This window comes from Bombus vancouverensis, chromosome 8 (assembly GCF_051014615.1).
Source record: "Bombus vancouverensis nearcticus chromosome 8, iyBomVanc1_principal, whole genome shotgun sequence".
In the NCBI taxonomy this organism is placed as follows: Eukaryota; Metazoa; Arthropoda; class Insecta; order Hymenoptera; family Apidae; genus Bombus; species Bombus vancouverensis.
In genome coordinates this window covers 145,658-160,306 of record NC_134918.1, presented here as the reverse complement: position 1 = coordinate 160,306, position 14,649 = coordinate 145,658, and positions in this window count along the sequence as shown.

The following is a 14,649-nucleotide window of genomic DNA, read 5'->3' as shown; positions in this document are numbered from 1 at the left end:
CGGCGTTTGGAACTTTCTCGATGCTTCCAACGAGTGTGCCTAGCAACGGCGTTTGGAACCTTCTCGATGCTTCCAAACGGGTATAGAAAACAAAATGCAATCGTACAGGGAGAAAAATCTCCACGAGGCTGGCATTCTTGCGATTGCCTTGGAGAGTGATACATCGAGCATTTTCGACGATCGCATTTGCGTCTAAGTTAGTTTCGCTTAGTAAGGAGTTATCCCGGTGACCGTGGATTCGTTTGAACTCAAACATTGCTAATAGTATTATTTAATTTAATTATTCGTAGATCGTATTATTCTTAGGCTTAGTGTTTGTTAGACTTATTATTAGTTGTACTTATTATTTGTTAAGCTTAGTGATAGACCTGTATATACGTGTAAATAAAATCTCGGCTTTGTGAAACGATGGCTAGTCCACATGAAGAGTCGTCGGGCGCCCAAAATTCGAATCGTGATCCGACATCAGAAGTGGGATTAGAACCGTTTAAAGTGCTACAAGAGCAAATGGTCCTTATGCGCGAGTTAATTCAGACGCTAGCGCACAAACCGGGGGAGCAAAGGCCGAGTACGGAATCTAAGGATGCAACGTTACCACGTTTTGACCCCGAAGGCGCGGGCGCCGATTCATCCGCGTGGTGCTCTCATGCTGATCTGATTTTGAAAGACCACCCGATGCAAGATAGTGCGTTACTTTCCGCTCTAAATCGCGCCCTAAGGGGTTCTGCTGCGCATTGGCTTCACAAATGGTGCGCGGTGGAAAGCTTACCTGGCCAACGTTTAAGGAACAATTTCTTTCGCGTTTTGGTGGCAGAGAGACAGCCGCTTCGGCGTTAATAAGGATATCCAGAGAACGACCGTCGGAGACTGAATCCCCGGGAGCGTACGGTAGTCGCCTCCGCTCCATGCTGCAGATGAAGTTGCAAGATCTAACGATGCCCGAAGTGATCAATGCCCTCGCCCTTTATATACTGAGTTCACAAGATCGACGCTTTCGGCGACTAACGCTCGCGAATAATATCAGGACGGAGGACCAATTTCATGATGAAATGAGGATTCTCCCTTACAACGATCAGCCGACATTTTCGCCAAGAAATTCACTAACGGAACCTGAAGTTAAACGAAGCAGGCTATCAGTTCCTCGGATTAAGTGCTACCGCTGTGGTGCTCACGGACATAGGAGAACGGAGTGTCGCCTGCAAACACAAACGGGGAAGGAGCAGGATATACGAAACCCGAAGGAAAAACGACCAGCCGCATCGTCGAAGGTGACCTGCTTCAAATGCCACGAGGAGGGACATATCGCGCCTAATTGCCCATCATCGCGGAAAAGAAACTACGATTCCATTGACGAACGCCGGATCGACTCCTGTGTAGTGGAACCTCCGGCTGGTAGATTAAGCCATCTGGGTGAGTCGTTTCCATTTTACTTTGATTCTGGGGCCGAGTGTTCGTTAATCAAAGAGTCCCTAGCCTCGAAATTTTCGGGTAAAAGAATAACCGATGTGGTAGTGATGCGGGGGATCGGGAATACTTGTATTAAGAGTACACTTCAGATTTTGTCCACTGTTTGATTTAACGGTCTTACATTGGAGATAGTTTTTCATGTCCTTGCTGACGATTACCTAAAATACGACATCATGATTGGTCGCGAGATTTTGAGCCAGGGATTCGACGTAAATATCACGCAAAATAGCCTCGTTATTTGTAAAACAAATGTCGTTAACGCTTGTGGTAAAGTCGCGGAAGATGCGGTCAACATTAACGAGGTTGACACTGATGTGATCGGTAACTATAAAGATCGATTAATCTCTGTTCTCGAAAAATTTAAAGAATCATTCATTACGGGTTTCCCGCGTACTCGCGTCAGTACGGGCCAGTTGGAAATACGGTTAATTGATCCCAACGTCACCGTGCAGAGAAGCCCTTACAGGCTTAGCGAGGAAGAGCGAAGAATAGTACGCGAGAGAATAGACGAATTAATTAAAGCACAAATAGTAAAACCTAGTAATTCGCCGTTCGCGAGCCCTATGATACTCGTGAAGAAGAAGGACGGCACAGACAGATTGTGTGTACACTTTCGAGCGCTGAATAAAAATACGGTCGCGGATCGGTATCCCTTACCCCTTATTGCTGACGAAATCGCGAGATTGCAGAGTGCGAGATACTTCATTAGCCTGGACATGGCTAGCGGATTTCACCAGATTCCCATTCACCCTAACTCGACGGAATATACTGCGTTCGTTACCCCCGACGGTCAATACGAATACGTGACGATGCCGTTTGGGTTGAAAAATGCACCAGCCGCTTTCCAGAGAGCCATTTTCAAGGCCTTAGGCGACCTCGCTTATTCGTATGTCGTTGTTTATTTGGACGACGTTCTAATAATCACCGACTCAATAGATCAAGCTCTAGAAAGGTTGCACACTGTACTAAACACTCTCGTAAACGCCGGATTTTCTTTCAATTTCGCTAAATGTTCTTTTCTGAAGACGTCGGTACTTTATTTGGGATATGTAATTCGTAACGGAGAAGTTCGTCCAAACCCGGGAAAAATACAAGCTTTGAATTCTTTACCTGCACCGTCGACCGTCACACAGCTTAGGCAGTTTATAGGTTTGGCCTCTTACTTCCGAAAATTTATTCCTAAATTTTCACAAGTGATGAAACCCTTGTACGCACTCACTTCTAGTAACAAGCACATGACTTGGACTGACAGGCACGAAAAGATAAGACAACAGATAATTTCCGTTCTGACCGACGCGCCGGTGTTAATGATATTTGATCCCAATCATCCCATAGAGCTACATACCGACGCTAGTTCGGTGGGGTATGGAGCTATTTTAATGCATAGAGTCGAAAAGGAAAACAGAGTCATCGAATATTATAGTAAAAGGACCAGTCCCGCGGAATCTAGGTATCATTCGTACGAACTGGAGACACTAGCAGTAGTAAGCGCCGTCAAGCATTTCCGACACTACTTACATGGACGGAAATTCTTAGTAGTTACCGACTGTAATTCTTTGAAAGCCTCCAGCAACAAAGTAAACTTAAACGACCGGGTTTATAGGTGGTGGGCTTATTTGCAAACATTCGATTTTGACATCATGTATCGAGAGGGTAAACGAATGGCCCACGTAGATTTCTTTTCGCGAAACCCCGTAGACTTGAATCGCCGTATGATAGACAAGGTCGCAGAGAAAGAGATTAATCTGGCCGAGATCTCCGAAGACTGGCTATTAGCGGAACAACGTCGCGATCCGCAAATCTCCGAAATCGTTAATAAATTACAGAACGAAGAGCTCGCGGAAGATATCGCGAATACCTACGAACTGCGATCCGGTACACTTTACCGTAAAATACAACGAAAGGGCAGAACCCTTTGCTTACCCATTGTTCCGAGAGGTTTTAGATGGTCCGTCATCAACCATGTGCATCAGTCAATTATGCACTTAGGATGGGATAAAACGCTCGAGAAGCTCTATGAGTATTATTGGTTCGAGGGAATGGCGAAGTATGTTCGCAAATTTGTCGAGAACTGCCATGCTTGTAGAGTTTCGAAGGCTAGTTCAGGTAAAATACAGGCTGAACTGCATCCTATACCTAAGACCGGCATACCGTGGCATACGGTGCACATGGACATAACGGGCAAGCTGAGTGGCAAGAATGACTCGAAAGAGTATGTCGTCGTCCTGATCGATGCCTTTACGAAATTCGTGCACTTACATCACACACGCAAATTGGATTCGCTTAGCGTTATCAAGGCACTTAAGTCCGCCGTGTTTTTGTTCGGTAGTCCCTGTCGGATAATAGCAGATCAGGGTAGATGTTTCACGGGCCGGGAATTTCAAGAATTCTGTGCGAGCAAACAAATCAAAGTTTATTTGATCGCGACCGGTGCAAGTAGGGCCAATGGGCAAGTAGAACGTGTTATGAGCACGTTAAAAAATATGTTCACAACGGTAGAAACGACCGGGCGTTCATGGCAAGACGCGATCGGGGAGATGCAATTGGCTTTGAATTGCACCATCAACCGCGTAACCAAATCGAGTCCTTTAGAGTTATTGATTGGTAGAGCAGCAAGACCGTATGACTTATTACTACCTGATAACATCGAGGAAAAAGAAATAGATATCTCCAGTGTAAGACAACAGGCAATAAAAGAGATGGAAACTAGTGCTAGGTATGACAAAGAGAGATTCGATAAAACCAAAGCTAAAGTAGTTAGGTTTAATCCCGGTGATTTGGTACTACGCCAAAATGAAGAAAGGAACCAGACAAAATTGGATCCAAAATTCAGGGGTCCGTTTGTGATATCGGAGGTCCTGGAAGGAGACCGATATACCTTGAAAACACTGGATGGGAAAAGGTCATACAAGTACAGTCATGACAGGTTAAGGAAAATGCCGGATAGTTGCATTCCTGCGGAGTTGGATGTCTGTTGTGATGACGAGAACAGTGACCATGGCGATGTTAGTACCCCGATCCCAGAGGATCGTAGAATTATATGAGCCCAGGTGCGGCCATGGGACGGAGTTCAGTGCGGTCAGGCACTGGAAGTGACGATGTCACGAAGCTGGGAGCCGGTTTAGTACCGACAGCGACAATATCACGAGGTTGGAGCTGGTCTAGTACCGACAGCGACAATGTCACGGATTTGGAGCTGGTCTAGTACCGACAGCGACGATGTCACGAAGCTGGAGCTGGTCTAGTACCGACAGTGACAATGTCACGAGGCTGGAGGCGGTCTAGTGTTGACAGCGATCGTGTTACGAAGCTGGTTATGTAACGAACTTTGAGAGTATGTGCGATTCGAAGGATGAGACCCATTTGGGTGTGAAATCGAGAATGGTCCGTCATGTCATTACGACCCGACTGAAAGCACGCAGAATGCAACTGGCACTTTGAATGCTAATCACAATGATACTAATCTTGTTCCCTTTTGTTTTGTTGACGAAGGTACACCCGAGGACGTGTGATAGTCAGGACGGCCGTGTCGGAGATGAAAGGAAAGCCGAAGCCTTTCCTTGGAAATTTTGGGAACATCCTCTAGTACCTTAGCCTAGATTTTATTATAGTTGTAATTGCTTAAGATTTGTAATAAGCGAGATTGGGTTCGAGGTGACAATCGGTCGCTGAACGTAGCCACGGTCACGGGATGGATGTTTTATCTAACAGAGGTCTGGAGTGGTTGTATGTGTTTTCCGAGAAATGTGGTTGTGGCGACATGCGGCCTCGAAAGCGGGCCGAGCCACGTGTGATGTTGCCTCGGAGGTGCCGATGCAATGGGACATACATTGTATTAGTAATCAAAATTCCAGGCAGAAACTGCCTAGCAACGGCGTTTGGAACTTTCTCGATGCTTCCAACGAGTGTGCCTAGCAACGGCGTTTGGAACCTTCTCGATGCTTCCAAACGGGTATAGAAAACAAAATGCAATCGTACAGGGAGAAAAATCTCCACGAGGCTGGCATTCTTGCGATTGCCTTGGAGAGTGATACATCGAGCATTTTCGACGATCGCATTTGCGTCTAAGTTAGTTTCGCTTAGTAAGGAGTTATCCCGGTGACCGTGGATTCGTTTGAACTCAAACATTGCTAATAGTATTATTTAATTTAATTATTCGTAGATCGTATTATTCTTAGGCTTAGTGTTTGTTAGACTTATTATTAGTTGTACTTATTATTTGTTAAGCTTAGTGATAGACCTGTATATACGTGTAAATAAAATCTCGGCTTTGTGAAACGATGGCTAGTCCACATGAAGAGTCGTCGCGCGCCCAAAATTCGAATCGTGATCCGACATATATATATGTCGGAGATAAGGGGACACCGGTGCCTTCCCTCTGAAACCTCGGGAAAATCCATAAAAACATTGTAATTAAAGTCTACAGTTGTAACTAAACGATTTGCCGTCATTCGAACCAATTGTATTTGTTTAAGACTTGTGACAATGAGCTTGGGCTCAAGGCGACAATTAGTCGCCGAACGTGGCCGCGGTCAACGGGACGAACTCTCCATCTAACAAAGGCATTGAGTAATCCTATAGCTCTCCTTAAAAGAAAGATTTGTAGCCGCACGTGGCAGTAAACATTCCAACGGTTTCTGTCCCGTAGCTTGCCACACGCAGATCCTATTCTCCGGGCAGGATGTTTACCAGATGTCGACGCGTCTCCACAGTACGTGATCGGCTAGCCCGAGGACCGTCATAAACACTAATATCTAGTTATCTAAAATCCTTCAACAGATACACAGTCTTTGTCCCAGTTACGGGAAGACAGGAGAGACTTATTTTTCCACGAACGACGTCTCCCACTAGCAACCCTCCCTCAAGGGCAGCTAGCATCCTTTTCTAACTACCGATATGGAGATTGGCCAATTAGCAGCAACGTCAATTTCCCTTACTTTCCGAACGTAGGATGTCCCCGACGAATCCGATGATCTCGTGTCCCTAGTCACACCCCGTCATAGTTTTCCTCTGGGGTATCACCGGGACGGAAAGTCATTCTCTCTTGCGGTCTCATCGACAAAAAAAGGATTAACTCCTTACGGTCAGCGAATATTAACACAGAATTCGACTTAGATTTTTGCCAGTGGGTACGACTACCGTCCCGTTGCCCGCGTATTCGTTATTGAACCTAGGATCATTGTCATTAGTCTCTCGAGTATCTAATTACCACGGTTATTTGTCCGGTTCTATGGTAATCGTATTTGCACTAGCCAATGTCTTCTCTATTGCATAACGATGACGTGTAGTCCAAACGAAGATTCGCTTTACGCCCCTAACCCTAATTCTAATGTAAACCCGACATATATATGTCGGATCAGGATTCGAATTTTGGGCGCGCGACGACTCTTCATGTGGACTAGCCATCGTCTCACAAAGCCGAGATTTTATTTACACGTATATACAGGTCTATCACTAAGCTTAACAAATAATAAGTACAACTAATAATAAGTCTAACAAACACTAAGCCTAATGAATAATACGATCTACGAATAATTAAATTAAATAATACTATTAGCAATGTTTGAGTTCAAACGAATCCACGGTCACCGGGATAACTCCTTACTAAGCGAAACTAACTTAGACGCAAATGCGATCGTCGAAAAAGCTCGATGTATCACTCTCCAAGGCAATCGCAAGAATGCCAGCCTCGTGGAGATTTTTCTCCCTGTACGATTGCATTTTGTTTTCTATACCCGTTTGGAAGCATCGAGAAGGTTCCAAACGCCGTTGCTAGGCACACTCGTTGGAAGCATCGAGAAAGTTCCAAACGCCGTTGCTAGGCAGTTTCTGCCTGGAGTTTTGGTTACTAAATACAATGTATGTCCCATTGCATCGACACCTCCGAGGCAACATCACACGTGGCTCGGCCCGCTCTCGAGGCCGCATGCCGCCACAACCACATTTCTCGGAAAACACATACAACCACTCCAGACCTCCGTTAGATAAAACATCCATCCCGTGACCGTGGCTACGTTCAGCGACCGATTGTCACCTCGAACCCAATCTCGCTTATTACAAATCTTAAACAATTACAACTATAATAAAATCTAGGCTAAGGTACTAGAGGATGTTCCCAAAATTTCCAAGGAAGGGCTTCGGCTTTCCTTTCATCTCCGACATATATATATATATATATATATATATATATATATATATATATATATAAAAAGGGGGAAATATAAAATTAAAATACATATATTTTACAAACATAAAATAGATATCACATTTAAAAAAAAAATATATATATATCATACATAAAAACAAAAGACATTTAAAAGAAAAAAAATAATAATAATAAGGAACCTCTGATGGAAATGCCTCCGCAAACATTGTTCGAGCGTCGATCTCCGAAACCTAGGGTAACAACAAGAAAGGGAAAAACATCAAAATCGCAAAAACAATCATAAGCGTACCCCCAGCGGACCACCACCCCGTGGGGGATGGCATTATAAATACGCAAAGCAACGTAGAGCAGTGCTCATTATTATTATTCCGGTGAACATTCTTATTACGTCCATTGCTCATTATTATTCCGATGAACATTCTTATTACGTCCATTGCTCATTATTATTCTGGTGAACATTCTTATTACGTTCATTGCTCATTATTATTCCGGTGAACATTCTTATTACGTTCATTATTCTTCGTTCATTATTCTTTGCTCATTATTATTCTGGTGAACATTCTTATTACATTATTCTTCGTTCATTATTCTTTGTTCATTATTATTCTGGTAAACATTCTTATTACGCTCATTATTCTTCGCTCATTATTATAGTGATCATTGTTATTACCGTTCATTATTCTTTGTTCATTATTATTGCGATCTTCGTTATTACGGTTCATAATTATTTTGTTCACTCTTTGAGTTCATTGTTACTACGTTCGTTATTGCGCTCATCTTTAGAAATTTTGTATAGTATTTTGCGCTTCGGGGTCTTTAGTTTTTCGGTCAAGAAAAGAGAGCCGCGACTAAGTAAAAAGAAAATTTTATTTTTGAACGCGCATTGTAATTGCGGTATTAATCCAGTTAGTAAATTGTTCTGTCTGTATCGAAATAGATAAATAAAGTAAAAGTTGATAGTAAACTATATTCGAGTTCAAGTAATAAACCCAGCAAAAACTTCGACGACCACTGGAGCAGCTGAGGTAATGGCGCCAGACAGCGCCTACTCCTCAAGGTAAGAAAATTAATTTTGAGAATTTCCTTTTTCTCTGATAATTTCGTTGCCCTCGAGAATCGAATTAGAACTTCCTATCATCGGTCTCGTTTTATTTTCGTGAACAGTTTTGAAGATAGAATCATTGTTTAAACTTTAAACAAAGGAGTTGTCCGCTGTGTCGGCTTGTGCGAACGGTGTTTTCAGCTACTGAAACACCCACTGATCTTCGCATTTCTCCTCCCATTGTTGGCAAAATATTGCCCGTCTTTGGGCAAGGCTAGCGAAATCACACAAATCCCGCACAAAAAGGACTATTAAATACATCGTCGGGGTCAATCGAAAATTAAGAGCAATACCGGCATTGCTAATAATCGATATTCTTGCCATCGTGCATGCGATTGTAAGAGAGAAATAGCAGAACAATTTCCCTTCGGAAATTTAACCAAAGGATCGTTCGCTGTGTTGGCTTGTGCAAACGGTGTTTTCGATTATCAAAAAAACACCCGTCGATCTTCGCATTCCTCCTCCCACTGTTGGTAAAATACTACCCGTCTATGGGCAAGGCTTGCGAAATCACACGAGTCCCACACAGAGAGGATCGTTAGAATCATCCTCGAGTATTAAACTCAAAAGGCAAGAAAATCGTGGTAACAGAATCCATCGTAGTAAATTTTTTTTTTATTTATTTGTTGAAATTACAATCAATTCTCGCGTTGAGAATTTTCAGTAATTTTTCTGGCGTGGCGCAGTGACATGGCTGTTTATTTACAATAAGTTAATACTTATTATAGATAGGTATAATTTATAAGTATTATAAGTAAGTGCATATGCTTAATTTGGATAATTAAATGAATCTAACGTTTAGGTCTAGCGGGTAGTGCCTCTTCAGCCTGCGAATCTGGTCCGTCGTATCGAGTAGTCCAGTGATTAGGGGGTTTCGGTGTTTGTTGACTCTTTTGCTATATCTGTCGCTATATTTTGCTATTTCCTCTTTGACTGTAGGTATCTTGAGGTCGCGATGGATGGTTTCGTTGGTAACATACCAAGGTGCGTCTATTAAGGCTCTTAGCGTTTTCGATTGGAATCGTTGTAGTATTTCGATGTTGGAGTTACTTGCTGTTCCCCATAGTTGGATTCCGTAGGTCCAGACAGATTTTATTACGGTCTTGTAGAGGGTAATTTTATTCTGTATGTTTAGTTTGGAGCGTCGGCCCGTGAGCCAATAGAGTTTTTTTAGTTTGTCCTTTAGTTGCTTCGTTTTATCTGAGATGTGTGTCTTCCACGTTAGTCTCCTGTCCAGGGTCATGCCCAGGTATCGGACTGTGTCCCTGCTAGGAACTGTTGCATTGTTGATGGTGACCTGGGGGCAGGTTTGTTTTCGGAGCGTGAAGGTTACATGTGAGGATTTCTTTTCGTTGACTTTGAAGCCCCATTTGTAAAACCACTTTTCCATGGAGTCGAGACTTCGCTGGAGAGTGGATGAGGCTATTGCCGGGTCTGCGTGGGTAGCTAATAGCACTGTGTCGTCTGCAAATGTCGCTATTGTTATATCGTTTGATATAGGTAGGTCGGCAGTGTAGATGGAGTACAGTAGGGGTCCGAGGACACTACCTTGGGGTATGCCGACTTCTATTGGGAATGTTGCGGAAGTGGCGTCTAGGCATTTAACCATGAATTGTCTATTGGTTAGGTAAGATTTTAGGATGGAGTAGTAGGGGTGAGGTAGGATCTTTTTAAGCTTGTATAGTAGCCCTTCATGCCATACTTTGTTGAATGCCTGTTGGATGTCTAGGAAAACCGCTGAGCAATATTTTTTCTTTTCGAGTGTTTGGCTGATCGTATGAGTTAAGCGGTGGATTTGCTCTACTGTAGAATGATGTTTTCGGAAGCCGAATTGGAGATCTGGGAGTGTTTTCAAGTTCTCTAGGATTGGAAGGAGTCGGTTCGTGAGCATCTTCTCGAATAGTTTGGACAGGGTAGGTAAAAGACTGATTGGGCGATAGGAGCAGGTTTCGTATATCGGTTTACCGGGTTTAGGGATGAGGGTAACCAATGAGATTTTCCAGGCCTTAGGATAGTGTTCCAGGCGAAGGATAGCATTAAAAATCGATGTGATGAGTGCTATCCCTTTTGTGGGAAGTTCCTTGATTGCTTTATTGCCTATTAGGTCGTGTCCTGCTGCTTTCTTGGGGTTTAGGCGACTGATTGTTTCTATAGTCTCTGCAGAGGAGAAGGGTTCGATAGGAGGGGACATTTGGAAGGGGGTGTGCAGGTATTCAGTAACGTCCGCGGCGGCTTTGGGGGAATGGGGTTTGAATACTTTTAACAAGTGTTTAGCAAACAGGTCGGCTTTTTCTATAGGGCTTCGCGCCTATCCACCTTGCGGACGGCGGATAGGTGGGATTATTTGTGGGGGGCGTGTGAGTTTCCTGGAGGCCTTCCATAGTGAGTAGTTGGAGTCGGCTGTGGGGGATAAGCTGGCGAGGTATTTATGGAAACAGTCGTTTTTATAGTTTTTTAAGGTTCTGGATAGCTTTCTAGTTGCGTTGTTTAGTTTGCGTTTGTCATCCGGTGTTCTATGGGTCTGCCATACTCTTCTTAGTCTACGTTTTTCTGCTATTTTTTTTAGTATGTATTGGGGATATTCTTGTTTGCTGTTAAATGGCTTTGTCGGTGTGGAGAGACAGATTGCGTTTATTATGCTCGTGTTTAAGTATCCCGTGGCTGCTTCGATTTCTTCCTTTGTTTTTAGTGGGGTGAAGGCTGAGGTTGAGTGTGTAAAGACTTCTCTGAAGAGCTGCCAGTTGGTGTGTTGGTTGTGAATGGAGCCATTAGGTGTATTCTCGATGATTGTTGAACTGACTGTTGCTATCACGGGAGAATGATCAGAGTAGAGATCAGCCGAGGAGTTGATCTGGACGTGTCTTGATGGGATATTTTTAGTTATGAAGAAGTCGAGAAGGTCGGGTATTTTGTTGGTGTCAGTGGGCCAGTATGTGGGTTCGTATGTGGTGAGGTAGTTGAGGTGTTGTTTGTTATGCTGTTTAAGAGGTCTTTGCCTCTTGCTGTAACCAGTCTGCTGCCCCATTGGATGTGCTTGGCGTTATAGTCTCCTCCAACTATGAATCTATTGCCCAGGGTGTCCAGGAAGTTATCAAAGTCTTCTTTGGCGATGGAGTGACTGGGAGGGCAGTATACTGCTGAGGTGGTGATTGAGCCATGACAGTCTTCTATTGCTACGTTTGTTGCTTGGAGGTAGTCTTTCTGGAATGATGGAAGTTCGTAGTGCTTAATACTTGCTTTGATTATTATTCCGGTGCCACCGTGGGCCTTTCCGCTGGGGTGTTGGGTATGGTAGAATTTGTAACCATTTATTTTCAGGTAGCTCTTGTCGGTGAAGTGGGTTTCCGATACGAGCATTACGTCGATTTGCTGGTGTTTTAAGAAGAGTTCTAGTTCAAGTTTGTGTTGCGCTAGACCGTTGGCGTTCCAGAGTGCTATGCGCCTTGGTTTTATTTTGAGTCGGGGCGTGTTAATTTTTCCACGATGAGTGTTAGTAGCGATAGCAAGTGATTTATTTGCTCTGATTGTTTCTCTATTAGCTTTTCAAGCCTAGAGGAGTTGTCTGTGTTAGGTGGGTTGGGGACACTGTTTTGGGGAAGATTCCTTTGGCTGTTCGGGTTATTTTGGATGCCTTGTACTGCTTGGGCATAGGAGGTTGAGGTGGAGATGAATTTGGTAGGACTGGGTGTTTGGTTGGTTGAGGGGGTTGGGGTAGTCGTGAATTTCGGCGGGCTGGGTGTTTGGTTGGATACCTCTTTTGCTCTGAGCTTAGGGTACCTGTTCGTGTATAGTGTTTTATATGCTGGGCTGCCTTTGTAGTTGGCAGGATGGTCCCCTTGGCAGTGGATGCATTTCGCTGGGGTTTCCGGTGATTTGGCGCACTGGTCAGTGGAGTGAGTGCCTGCGCATTTAACGCAGCGGAAAGTATGGTTGCAGTATTTCTGCGTATGACCGTACCTTTGGCACCTTTTGCATTGCACTATTTCTTTTTTCACGAGCGGTGGTTCGATCTTTATTATCGCGTTCATTAGGCGACTGATGTTGTAGATTTCTTTATTGTTCGGCTTTTGTTTAATGTCTAGGAAGAATAAGGATAACGGGTCTTTCGAGACTCTATGCCTTATATTACTTACGTTGATGACTTCGTGGCCGAGTTTTGAGAGTTCGTATTTGAGTTCGTCTATGTCTGCTGAGTGGTGTATGTTTCGTAGGACCACCCGGAAAGGCCTTTCCTGTTTGAGTTGGTAGGTGTGGAAGTTGGCGTTCAGGGTCCTGAGTGTCTTGGTGAGTTTTCTGTAAGCTTCTGGGTTCGTCGGCAGTATTTTTACTTTATTGTTACTTATCTTAAGGTTATATTCCTCCTTGCAGATATCTCTCTCTAGGGACTTGATCATTGTCTGTATGTCGATGACGTCGTCCACAAATATTGGTGGGGGAGGGGGGATTCTCTGTGAGTATTGGTTTGGTGGCGGTTCTACGATTTCCATGGCGTCGGTTGAGGATTCCAATACGGCGAACCTGTTGTGTGTGTTTATTTGCGTTGTTGTTTCTATTTTCCATTTCTTTGTAGTATTAGCGTCGTTAGTGCGGAGAGTTCTGCTACACTTCTGCCACGGGGGAGGTAGCGCGGGGTACCTGCGAGTCTGCTCCGGAGAGCCTGGTCGCGATTGCTGGGCCATCATCGAGCTAGTTAATTCGGAATGAACAACTAGTCGTGAGGCTATGAGGCCAGTATTCGGGTTGGGGTTAGGTGCGTGGGATTTTCTTCTCCCTAAAGGGTAAGGGACACTTGGCTGTGTTCTCTTTCGACGGTTGGGCGACACGTGTTGTTTTCGGACTACGCTGGGCACTAGAGACACATCTGCACATTTCGGCACTCCACAGCGAACTGATCGTAGTAAATGAATTGAGTTTCGGTTCTAACGGCAAACTATTACAGCGAAATTAAAAGAGAAGAAGAAGTCAAACGTAAAAATAAATTTATATAAACCAACGAAAAATCTCACATTCCTATCCAATCCAGCAACGCTAAAATATATATATATCCGGCTAATAAAATATATATAAAGGTAATAATCTAAGCAATTCTACATTCAAATAAAAATCCGTTCAACGAGGACAAATATTTATTGTTCCCAGCTTTAATCCTCTCCCGTGCCAATATCCCTGCACATAGCAGGTTAGCCGAAAAGTGGAATTCGTTTACCAGTAGCATTAAGCGTCAGTTAACGCTACCCAATAAACAAAAAAAATAATAAAAATAAGATATTTTGAAATAGTCCTTAGACTATTTCTGGTGGCAGCAACTACCGTATTAATTAGAAATCTAAATCAGTATTACATACACAATAATATCATTTCAATTCATTTCCCTTCAGCTTAAATTCAAACTCAACAAAAAAAAATTTTTCAGTAAAATTTAAATTTAAAATTTGTTCGATGTCAATAAACTAATACGTAACACTAGATTTCATCGAAATCGACGAAATCTGCGCGATTTGCGAGCTATTTTGCTTGTTTCGACGCTTAAATGGTAGTGCGTTACATTTGCAGTGTAAAATGGAGTTCAACGAGCGCTTAAACGTCGAAATATCTCCAACGGGAGGGAAATGACAGCTAGTGTCACGTCCCGCGCTCCGCACGCGCCGTAACAAGAACAAGAAAACCATTCTATACAAAACACGCGAATAAGGATTTGAATGCACAAACGAACACACGGCACTACGAAACGAAAGGAAGGATTAACAAAACGAGGGCGATTAACGGATCCAACCAATAAACAAAATACATATACACACAATTCTAAATAAACCAGGAAATAAGAATAACTACAAAAGGGGAAAATAATTGAAACGCCAGGAATATATATATATATAAATATATTTCAATCAATCAATTTGGAGAGTTACATATA